The sequence below is a fragment of the Dermacentor variabilis genome, chromosome 8, assembly GCF_050947875.1.
Source record: "Dermacentor variabilis isolate Ectoservices chromosome 8, ASM5094787v1, whole genome shotgun sequence".
In the NCBI taxonomy this organism is placed as follows: Eukaryota; Metazoa; Arthropoda; class Arachnida; order Ixodida; family Ixodidae; genus Dermacentor; species Dermacentor variabilis.
This window is the reverse complement of record NC_134575.1, coordinates 58,270,526-58,283,386: the sequence shown is the minus strand read 5'-3', so window position 1 is coordinate 58,283,386 and position 12,861 is coordinate 58,270,526.

Below are 12,861 nucleotides of genomic sequence, written 5' to 3'. Positions count from 1 at the left end.
TTAGTGAAGAGTTCAGTCCAAGCACTACTCGTGTTAACTGCTGCAATTATCTGATTTTCTCAGATAGCATACATTCCCTAGACTGTATAGCATGTTTACTAATAACCTCCAGGACTTGCAAATTCGTTATTTAGGATCCTGTATGATGAATCGTGTTGATATTGAAATTATCTTATTGGTTGCGAAAGATATAATGCCATAGATAAGTAGCTACAATGCCTTCTTACTTGGGTGTTACGCTACTACGATATTAGGCAGTATTATTTTCCCTCATTATTTACACCAGGAAATTCAAAAAGACGGTGAATGGCAGCTGTCTTTTTATGAGTAACAGTTCGTTTTAAAACAAATTATAACAAGGCCCGTTCTGTTTTTGTAATTAAACAAAAGTTCTTACGATAATTATGCTTACTGCTTGAATTACGCTCATTACGTCCTTAATTACTTTCATTGGAGCGTATGTTTTAACAGGGAAATTGAAGCTTCGGCGAAATGAAGTCGTGTCTGCATAGCAGAAATGACAAGACGTGCGCCACTTTCAACACAAGTGTCTTCACAATTTGGCAGAAAAAGAAAATGCCTCGTCATTGAAGTTAAGATCGCCTTTAACTGTTTCGTAGCACATTTTCTCGTCGGCTGGGGCCTATATGTGATGATAACTTTCCAACGAAACTTTTCCGTATAACAAAACCAGATATATACTGTAGGAGCTCGCAATAAACAAGAAATATAGTGTTTGCAGCTTGAAGTGTAGAAGTGCATGATTATATATAAACATCCAGTTGCCGATGCTGTAAATAACGTTTCAACAGAAGTAAATTCCCATGCATGCAAAATAACTCTAACATTATTGTTGATTTATGTCTAGCAGTATAATATTTTTGCAGGCAATCTAAAATTTTGACAAATTCACGAACACACAAACGCATATGTTTTGTTCTGTCGATTGCGCTAAAGATAAATTATTTGCCAACAATGCTGTTTCCAGACAAGCCATACTGCATGACATTTACGCATTGACCTTGTGAAATACAAGAAATCTGCTTGTTCAGTTTCCGAGTTCTTTAGCAAATACTCGTGAAATATAACTGCGTCTGTGCCTTGGCATTTTATTCGCCTCGCCTGCAATAAACGGATGGGAACCGATAGCGCATTGAGTTTTCATTGCGAATATCCCTTGTAATGTTGGAATCATCTGCATAAATATATATATATATATATATATATATATATATATATAACAAGCTACAGCTTCATCCGCCGTGGTTGCTTAGTGGCTATGGTATTAGGCTGCTAAGCAAAAAGGAGGCGTGGTCGAAGCGCGTTCACGGCGGCCGCATTTCGATGGGGGTTAACACACCCCTGTACATAAATTTAGGTGAACGTTAAAGAATCCCAGCTGGTCCAAATTTCCTGAGTCCCTACCTCAAACGGCCGACGGCATGAGGCCAACTGAGCAAGTTACCTAACTCCTGTAACATAGAAGGGTGATGGTTCGGGCCTGTTGGTTGTTCTCGTTTCATTCTCTGCCCCTTGTCCTGCTTCAAGCTATACCACACTGTCCTCTAAGAGTTTGGGGCACTCTAAAAGCCATTCAAACACGTAATGCTGGCGTCCGCTGTCTTTGACACAATAAATCGAAGCGAAAACCAAACATTCAATGAGTTTGTAACAGACTTTTGGAGAAAAGCACAACAATGCGACCTTGAGGAGAAAAAATACCGACCTATTGGCGACCACATCGTTGTATAAGAGACGAACAACTACGCAAGCGTCGTTCTCCCGAGCAGGACTTTACGGTCGACAGAATAACTACGTGCAAAGGATCGGAGATTTACAAGAAGCATGTAAAAGCGTTTGAAGAGTCGAAGCTTGAAGTAGAAGTCATACAAAAGCAGAAAGAATTCCAATGGTACTGACAACAACCAACAACATTGAGGAACTAACATTTCAAACCACAGGAGCAGCGGTGAAAAATGTCCACGCTGTGCAAGAAGATGGCTCCAACTGTTATAACTGTGGCAAATTCGGGCATTTCGCCAGCATGTGTAGACAAGGCAAACGAAGCAGCATCGCCTCACGCCCGCGCGTAGGTTTCCTCGATCCTGTTTCGGAACAGCATCAAGAATACTTTTTCTCAGAAAGTCTAGAGGGCCACACAATAAACAACAAATCGGGCTGAATAGAAACGGTCGCCGTAGTTACACACAACGTCCTATTCAAGCTAGCTACCGGCACCGACGTAAATGTAATTCTAATCTAACAATCAACTCACCAGATGACCATGGTAACGTGCATGAACAACGGCATGACTGACGGACGCACACTTCCCATCGATGCTGGATGCCAGCTTCGCTGCCCAACAGAAGAAATTGAGTGCAATGTAAAGTTCCATAGGCTTAGCCAACTGGTGAAACCCGGTTTCGACGCCAACGCATGCAAATCCTTTAATCTCATCACAAAAACATAGCTGCAGCTAATTTAGTAGCTGCATGCACAGCAACGGAAGACTCCAAATGTGCTCGCCCACATTCTTGATGTACTTGAAGGCATTGGAAAAATCATAGTCATCATCAGCCTATCTTATGTGCACTGCAGGATGAAGGCCCCTCCCTGCAATCTCCAATCACCCCTGTCCGGTTCCAACCGATTCCAACAAGCACCCACAAATTTCCTACGTTCATTGCACCACCTAGTCTTCTGCCGTCATCTACTGCACTTCCCGTCTCATGGCACCCATTATGTAACTTGAATGGTCTGACGGTTATCTAGCTTGCGCAACACATGTCCTGTCCAGCGCCATTTCTTTCCCTTATTGTCAATTAGAACATCGGTTATACTCGTTTGCTCTCTGATCCAAACCGCTCTTTCGGTCTGTCGACGTTTTGCCGAGCATTATTCTTTCCCTCGCTCTTTTTGTGGTCCTGAACTTGTTCTCATGCTTCATTATCAAACTTCAAGTCTCTGCCCCATATGTCAGCACAGGTAAAATGCACTGATTATACACTTTCCATTTCAAGGATAATGGGAAGCTTCCAGTCAGGAGCTGACAATGCCTGCCGTATGCTGTCCAACCCATTTTATTCTTCTACGTATTCCTTTCTCATGATCAGGGTTCCCTGTGAGTGAATGACCTAGGCAACATACTCCTTCAAAGACTCTTGAGGCTGACTGGCGATCCCGAACTTTTGTGTCCTTTCCCGCTTATTTCTCTATATTTTGGCCTTCTGCATAATATTCATCAACCCTACTGTTACATTCTCTATGTTAAGGTCGTCAGCCATTTATTATAACTCATCTGCAGTGTTGCTGAATAGAAAAATGTTATAAACAAACCGAAGGTTGCTGAGGTATTCGCCGCTGATCCTTGCTCCTAAGCTTTCCCAGCTTAATAGCTTGAATATTTCTTCCACGCCTCCCATGAATAGCATTGGAAAGATTGCATCTCAGTGTAATATCATTTTCTTTATACTTATCTTGCTACTTTCTTTTTGGAGAATAAAGGTAGCTGTGGAATCTCTGCAGATATTTTCCAAGATATTCACGTAAGCGGTCAGTAATTCTTCATTATGTAATGCCTCTATGAGTGCTGGCATCTCTACTGAGTCAAATGCCTTGTTCATAATCTATGAAAGCCATATAGAGAGGATAATTGTATTCTGTGTATTTCTCGATTACCTGATTGATGACATGAATGTAATTGGAAAAGACCGTTACTGGCACAAAGTCAAGCCAGAAGTGCAAGGAATCGGACAGAATGAAATAATCACGGTACTAACTCAGCCTTACGACTGAGTTCACGCAACTTCGTCACTAAAGAAAAAGGCGGCAGCGTCCGACTTTGCTTAGACGCTGGAAAGTTAAATAAGGCTTATAAAAGGCAGCATTACTAGATGCCAGTGGCGGAAGAGCTCTTGAGTGGTGCAAACAGGTTCCATGTCCTTGACGCAAAAAGTGCCTTTTAACAGCTGGTCCTGGATGATGCAAGTTCGCGCTCATGGACGCTCACGGCGCCTTGCGGAAGATATCAATTTCTTCGTGTTCCATTTGCTCTTGCAAGAGCTCCGAGGTATACCACGAAGCCATTGACAGGATCTTCTCACCGTCAAAGACGACGCTCTAATGGAGCCACGTAACCCTGAAGATCAGGCAGCTGAAACCCCACTACTTCCGTCGAACGGGAATGGTGAATCAGAAAGGACCATTCAAACAGCAATTGAATGAAGAAACATTCAGCCGAGGAAGGCAAGCAGCTCACAGTGGTTCCACTTAGCCAGCGCTTGACGCAAATTGGAGTAGAACGATCTTCAGCTTAGCTCTTAATTTCAACTTAGCTGCGTACATTCTTACTTCCCCTGCCAAGGGACTGGAAAATGAGCTCCCAAACTTCACCTCACCATGCGCTACTCCAGCAAAGGCAACAAGAATAGAACAAACATGGAGACTTCCGCAGAAGAAATCTCCCACCGCTATTCCTAGGTCAGGCTGCGTAGCTTCGCAATACCAAAACTGGCGAAAAGCCGCAGTGGTGAACGACAGTCTACAACCTGGTAGATATGCTGTAAAGACAAGACAACGGAGGCATCGTCTTCAGAAACTGCATTAATATACGAACGATAGGTGTGGAAAAGACCGTTACTGAAGCTTCACCAGAGGACAATGACATAGTTGAGCCAAGTACTCTAGCGTTTACCGAAGGGCACCCACCCATTGCTGCTATTCAAATTTAGCAGCGCCCAGGTCTATGGGAAATTACTTGTTCCGGAATAAGGGTGAAGCCTCCTGTGCGATAGCCAAGCTTGCGACGCTACTTCGCGTAACCAGAGCAAACGCCACTTCATATTTTCATAACTTGCAATAACTATCAAATCGGCTAATCGGCTAACACACGACAACTGTGTTAGGTACGCCGCCGCTTCTAATTAAGAAAAGAGTGTTATATATATATATATATATATATATATATATATATATATATATATATATATATATATATATATATATATATATATATATATGCATATCGTTTCCAGTTCTCCCGATATCTACGCAAGTTATTTCAAATTAGCCGACAGCTCACGCCAGCAACGCACCCTGCAATCAACTGTACATCTTAAATAAAAATTGGGCAGTGACACTTATGACTGCTTATGTGCGCGAATGTGAAAACAATGTAGTCACTTTGGTGAAATGTTTTTTTTTCTCGCGCCTTCCATGTCAAACGAGTTCCCTGCCTGCATTCCAATTGCCCCTGGGTAAGGTCAAATAAAAAGGCACCAAGCCTCTTAACACGCTCGCTTGCCCGCGAGGAGTTCATAACGCGATGGACTACTCAGCGCCGTTCAATTGGGCATTTGCGCTGTTTATTTTGTAAAGCCATTTTATACGGATTCTCAAGAGAGGGTTCTTATACAAATGATAAGAACGTGTAGGGCGGTGGGTAAGAGGCTCAACTAAAATGCCTTTCTCTAGTTTTATTTTATTATGATAATATAAGTAAAATACATTTAGTCGTTCGCGGTGACGTCGGCTGTCCAACTGTTCGAGTTCTGCGGTGTGCAGCAGGGCTGTTGGGCTTATATTCCAGCTGTAACAATTAAATATGAACCTGACTGCCTTGCGTTGGACATTTTCTAGTTTCACTTTGTTACTTTCGGTCCAGGGATCCCATACTACCGCAGCATATTCTAACAGCGATCGTACATAGGTTTTATAGGCTAAAAGCTTGATTTCTTGAGTAGATTGTGCTACTGTTCTCCTCAAGTAATGCAGTTGTCTTGGGGCTTTTTTTATATACGAGATATGCGCATTCCATCGAAGGTCAGAGGTTATGTGAATTCCTAATTATTTAAAGGTATTTACAACTAAGAGAGGTTTGTTGGCTATGCCATATGTAAAACTTAAGGGACTCTTTTTACGTGTGACCGTCATTTCTACGGTCTTTTTCGAATTCACAGTCATTTGCCACGTCGAGCGCCAATTTTCTATTGTAGATAGGGAATCACTTAAAAGAAGTTGATCGTCAGTCTAGAAATTTCTTGGTAAATTATACAATCACCTGCCAACAGTCGCAGTTTCACATGTATGTTTTCAGCAATGTCGTTAATGAACACTAGAAAGAAAAGGGGACCTAGGACAGAGCCCTGTGGAATAGCGGAATCCACTGGGACTGCATCAGAAAGGATATCATCGACAACTACCGTTTGACGTTTGTGCGAAAGATCGGCTTCAGTACACGAGAGAAGGCAATCGTGTTTTAATATGGGTTTTAATTTTAGCAATAATTTGTAATGTGATACATGGTCGAACGCCTCTTCTAAATCAAGAAAAATGATATCGACTTGACTTTGCCTATCTAATGCTAATGCCAGGTCGTGGATAGTTGCAATCAGTTGCGTAATAGTGGCGAGACCGCGACAGAACCCATGCTGTCGAGAAATAGACGCGTGGAGTGTAGAGGTGACATTTCGTATTAAAGGATCGTTAGCGAGTGGTAGAAGAGAATGACGCGGGGCCCCCACACGATCAAAAGTCTTGCGTGAACTCTTGCATACAAGGTAGACACGATGCCGGGTTGTGTAAGACAGAGAGATTTGACATAAATCGTAGCATTTTTTACATTTCTTTTTTCTCTTTCCGCCATCGGCCATTCTTGGTACCACGTTTTCGTTACGCCACCACCAGATTTTCGGAAAATGCGGCATATATGTAGATTTCCCATTTATATCAGTGATTTACTCATATGCAAGCCTCTCTCTTTTCTTGTGCGCTCCCAGTTCAGCGCCGCATTAGACTCGTGTATGGTGGCGTTAGCACCCCAATTCGCTTTGTGTGTTGTATGTGTACGAATGTCATTAGGACAGCCACATCGTTACCAAGCCTCCTTTATTAGGAACATACCCTTGAGAAAGCGCGCAAGGTGAACTTGGAAGGTACTATTAAGAGGAAGCTTTAGCTCGGGCCCAACTCCGACGCGGCCTATTCAAATACATGTAAAACGCAAAAACGTTTCTATGAGATAATCCCTGGACCGATCTTGATGAAATTTGTTGCATTTGAAAGAGAAAGTTAAATTCTAGTGACTGTTGGAAGCGGAATTTCGATTTAGGGCTTGAATTTTCCTAAAACAATTTTCAAATATTTGACCGTTTGAAAAAAATAGAAGCACGAAGTTTACAAATTGATAGCTATGCATCAAGAACTGATATCGCGGTTCTGTAAACGGCATACATTAGATCATTCAAAGCGGACAAATTCAATATGTCATTTTACATCTTACATGAATTTGTTACGTTGGTTACAACGGTTTTACAAAAGTTGTATTTCCCTATGATTAAATTTTTTATATTCATGTGTAACATATAAATTTTGTCCGCTATGGATGTACTTTTAGATGCAATTCACAGAATTGTATTATAATCATTGGTGGTTGAGTTACAGAGTTGTAAACTTGATAGTTTCGTTTTTCGAAAATTTTTGATTTTCGCCAATTTTTAATAAAAGATTGACGACCTAACTCAAAAATTCAAAACCAACAGTCACTAGATTTTAAGTTTTTCTTTTAAATGCAACAAACCTCGTCAAATTCGGTGCAGTAGTTGCCGAGAAAAACGAATTCTCCTTTTACATGTATTTAGATAGGATCACTCGAGCTAAAGCTTCCTCTTAAGACGCAAGGAATGTACGAGTCGTACGTTGCTGAAATTGATGCCCATGCGGTAGACTCTTATGGCGTATTTCATATACGCCAAGGCAGTTTACCTTAAGCCTAAGCTGCATATTTTCTTGTGCTTTATATCTAATGTTCAGTGTATTTGGTTCAAAAAAGATGAATGTCCTCAAAACTTATTTCACTCAATTCGTTTTAACGGTTAATTTCTCAAATGCTTCTTCCGTTTTTCAATGTTTTTACCAGTCACTTTTTAAGGTCAATTTCTTCAACAGCTCGGTGCATGTGCAACTTGTATTTATTTCTTTGAGCCGTCCGCGCTCATACAGCAATCTCACAACCATGATGCCTTCTCGAGAGGCCTATGACATCCTTTCCCAAGGTTTACACTTCTTGAGGAGCGCGTAAATAAGAAATAAGTATTCGTGTTTTTCGTAGTCTCTGCTTCGGTGATCATAAAGATGTGTGATGCTCTTGAGCGTGGGTACCCTCCTTGCCTTCGTGAGAAGTTGTGGCGCACAAGGCGCCACATCCAACATGCTTCACGCTGTATGTGATTCGCAAAGGCAAAGCAACGCATGATCTCCTTATTAAGACGAAAATCGGAAAAGAAATGTTGAAGTCGATATTGAGAATCTTGAAAAACGTGAAATTGGAGGAGTTACAAGGACTGGTGGGTCATGCATAGGTGAACTGAGAAAGATCAAGGATGTGAAAATGATTTCGCCAGCTTGCTAGACCACGTTGAAAAAACAAAACAAATTGTTCTCACACAGATTGCTATGCTAGGGTCATACGGAACTCCAAAATCAAAAAGGGGCCTGGGAGTTGGAGCCGCATAGGTGGCATGAGGGTTACAAGCAGTGATAATGTGCCTCAGAAGGCTGGTCAACGTTTCGAGAGGAACAGTGCGGGGCGGTATCGAAGATATATGTATCTTAGATACCATCGTGGATACTTTTTAGGTATGTTCTATCTGTATCGTGATACGTCAGACAAGACGTGTATCAGTATTTGTATTTTCGATACATGAAAGAAAGTATCGTGCATCTTAATATACAAGATGCTGCTATCGCCGCATCTCCGTGCGAAACTATAAACGTTCACTGAACTTCGCTTCTCAAGCTCACACCGCTGTGACTACGCCAACTGAAAAAAACTAAAATGAAAGACGTTCTTTTTATTTCCTCCATAGCCCTCTAGCGAGGGCAAGTGATGGAGTCAGGATGAGACAAGACTATGAAAGTCATTTCAGCTTTATGTGTTCTCTGTATACACGATGCGTCACATACAAATATCGCTGCCAGCGTTGTGGCTGCTGCACACCCGTCCGGTGATCCAATATTGCGTACACGGCTATATGCTTACGAACAAAAGTAAGCTCCACAGCGCTGTGTGCGCCATCGCATAGAGGCTCCTTATTGACGTTCTTGTAGTTAAAGTATTAACTTAGGGGGTTCTACGTGCCAAACGACGACCTGATTACGAGGCACGCCGTAGTGGGAGACTATGGAAATTTGGACCAGCTTAGGAAATTTAACGTCTACCATGCTCTGAGTACGCAGCTGTTTTCGGATGTCGTCCTCATAGAAACAATGGGGCGATTGCCTGGGGCGAAATTCGATCCCGCGGCCTCGTGCTTAGCCGCTCATCACCATAGCCCCTAAGCAACCGTGGCGGGTGTTCTTGTAGTTAGATGGCGACCAGCTACTCGGTCGAAAGGCAGAGCAACGACTCCCACCAATCACAAAAGCGACAAGCAAAACCTCGGACAGCGCAATGCATAAAGAGCTTTCATATTAGGCAGCTAAACTTACTCCGAAAAATAGTGTCAGAGTAAAAATAATATACTTTGAGCAAGTAAGACCAAAACTTGGAAGACGGTGAGAAACCGGCATTAAACGTGCAACGCGATAGCATTAAAAATCCCCGGCCGCTTCTCACGCTTCCCGGTAACTACATATTATGTAACCGCAAGGCTTACCGGGAAACGCTGGCGCTCAAAGCTGTGCACGAAGGCCTGCTTTGTGGTAGAAACGTGGCGTACGGCGTGGGCCGATCCTGGAAATAATGCGCAACCATGGCAAAAAATTGTCATTGTCTGGTTTGTCTTATTTTTTCACACATTTAATATTTAAGCCTGAGAAAATATTACATAAAAGGCGTGCGCCCTCGGTGTTTTGTTTCATACTTATTTATGGGCAGTCATTGTCCAAATTATGTGGAATATGTTTCTCAAGATTGCAAGACAAGATATGAGCAACTTTAGTAGCACAATGGCGGTGCAATATACCCTGCATATACCGCATGTTATGTACAAAGGGGCTCTTAACACGGGGCTCTTAACGGTATTGCGTCATAAATTTTGAAATACTAACAGACATCTCATTCAACTATACAACGTTCGTTGAAGTCAAGAAACTTACAAGCGAAGAGCTTTGTGCATGCGCGTTTGCTGCTACAGTATATAGATAAACAATAAAAAAATGTGAATGTATTGAAGTATCTGAAGAAAGAAATGTCAAATATCGTTTCGGATACAGTGATTGCATTAGCACCTTGCATCTGTATCTCGACTATTTGTTGCCCGAGTATCTTGTATAATATCATGACACGATTTGAAAGTATCTCTGTCCAGCCCTGGATAGTAGAACCTCTCTTCCTCAAGCGTGGCCTCGTCCTCCTCGGTAGTTATTTTTTGCGGGCTAGTGGAATGATGTCTCGTGCGGTCGTTTTCGGTGGTGCTTAGTGGTAAAGGGCGAGATCGGAAAGGAAATTAGAGTTGCAGTCATCTGACCCCTCCGATCGTACAACTTTATGCATTACCAAGTGTGCCGCAGGCTTTCTCCTTCACGTGTTACAGAGTGTAACATGCTGCCGAACTTTTCTTTCGGTGGCACACTGTTCACACTTTGAATGACAATGTCTTTTCCCCTCACAATACAGTGCTCAACCCTGGAACAGATTTACTATGGTACTGCTGCTGCTGCTGGCTGTGTTTTCTACATGGACGATTACAGTTACCACAGCCTGTAAGTAATCCATTTTGCACAGCTTAGCGATCATGGGGCTTTTATAAATTTTGTCATGATATATGGTGTCACGTGGTAGTTACGGTAAAGAACACAGCAGAATACTGTGAATGAAGAAACTGACTTTTATTGGGCAAATTTGTGCCCACAAAAGCAAGCTACACGCAAAGCACAGCAATAGTCGAGAACACGGTCGGCGATCGTCGAAATCTGATTTGCCAGTGAAGCGCGTCGGCTTTTATACGTGAACCATTGGAGGTTCCAGAGTAATTGCTAGTGTCCGCGTGTCTTCCAGAAAGTTCTACACAATTCGCATCACAAATGCAATAAGATTACACAAGCTTCGGTGACAACAGACAAGAGGAAGAACTATCGATTACATTCCAGAAACTTCCGATACATGCGGGAGCGTGCTGCGCTGAGCGATACCATTTATTATACGGCAAAAAACGGCAACTCGAGAAAGATAAACAAGTGCACGCGCCAATGGCAATTACCTGAACGCTAAAGCAGAGAAAGGAGAGTACTAAAAGAATATGGGGTTTTTACGTGCCAAAACCACTTTCTGATTATGAGGCATGTCGTCGTGGAGGATTCAGGAAATTTCGATCACCTGCGCTTCTTTAACATGCACCTAAATCTAAGTGCACGGGCGTTTTCGCATTTCCCATCCATCGAAATGCGGCCACCGTGGCCGGGATTCGATCCCGTGACCTCGAGCTCAGCAGCCGAACACCAGTCGGTTACTCACACGCGCGCTCTCCATTAAACTACCTCAGTTTTTTAGGTGCCAAACACACCAGTTTTGGCAAGTGCATACCTAAAGATATTAAATACGGGCGGCTTTCGAGAAGGTAAAAAAGTGACATATAAATTACTATACCGGGTGTTCAAAATTAAGCTTTATGGTTTTCTTAAGGTTATGCACTGGGAGGCACACGAAGACCATCTGTGCAAATCAGTAATGTGGCCATAGACACATAAGAAGAGATGGTAATTATCGCTGTCAGCAGCCGAATTAACTAAAATTTAATATTTACCTTTTTGTTGACTGCAGAAATTGGGTGTGTTTAAATTGAAACGTTAGAGGCAGTCGCGTTGACACAGAGTATAACTTGGAATAATTCTTATAGAGTGTCCGTGGTCCAAAATATCTGACACCAGATTTTAATTGTCTTTCGCATGATTACGCATGCCAGAGAGTTAGGATCAGCGCAAAGCTTCTCCCTGATGCGACTCTGCTGATGCGTCACATCAGCAGGGTCTCCGCCCAGTCTGACAACTCGGCGGAGGCATTAGCAACAATGATAACCTTCTAGCTTTCCCTCTCTGCTGATGAAATAAAAAATCGAAGACCCTGGAACCGCTCTCGTAACGCGCGACCGCGCAGCCAGTAATGACGACGGCATCTGTCGTGTCGAGATAATAGAGCTAGCCGAGAAGCCGGAGGGCAGTGCATGTGCGAAATGATGCCTTGACGAGCGGGCATGGTACTAGCCTGGGCTACGCAAATAAAGTGACTGATGATATTGAAGTATTGTAAGTTTTATTGAAATCAAGAGCAGCAACTGCGCGGCATACCGCACAGTCATATCTTGATTTCACCAGGCGAGAGGGGAAGGGGAAAAGTTATCATCCTTTGGTATACCTTCGCCCCAACGTCAGGCAAAACGCCGCACACAACAGCCGTGTCACATCAGGGTGAAGCATTGCGTCGATCTTCACTCTTTTGCATGCCTAATCATGTGAACGACAATCCCAATTTGGAGTCGGATATCTTGAAGCACAGACACGCTAGAAGAATTATTTCAAGTGAAACTGCAGAAACGTGACTTCCTTTAACTTTTGAACACAAGCACACACACTTACTGAAGTCCATAAAAAGTTATTAATTAATTATGCAGGCTTGGAATTACGCCTGACACCGGCAAAAGATGCCGAGAGCGAGTGGGACTATACTAATCGAGGTACAACCAAATTACAAAAGCTCACTAAGCTTGAGAAAGAACACTCCCTCAGCAGAACAGGAATTGGCCTCCCTGGTGTAGTATTCGGCCACAACATTCCTGATGATATCTGCAATTAATCAATGGCCCTCAGTCCCTAGCAGCTGTGGAGCACCTAAGACGGCGGTCAGACATGTAGCGCTGCAGACGGTGC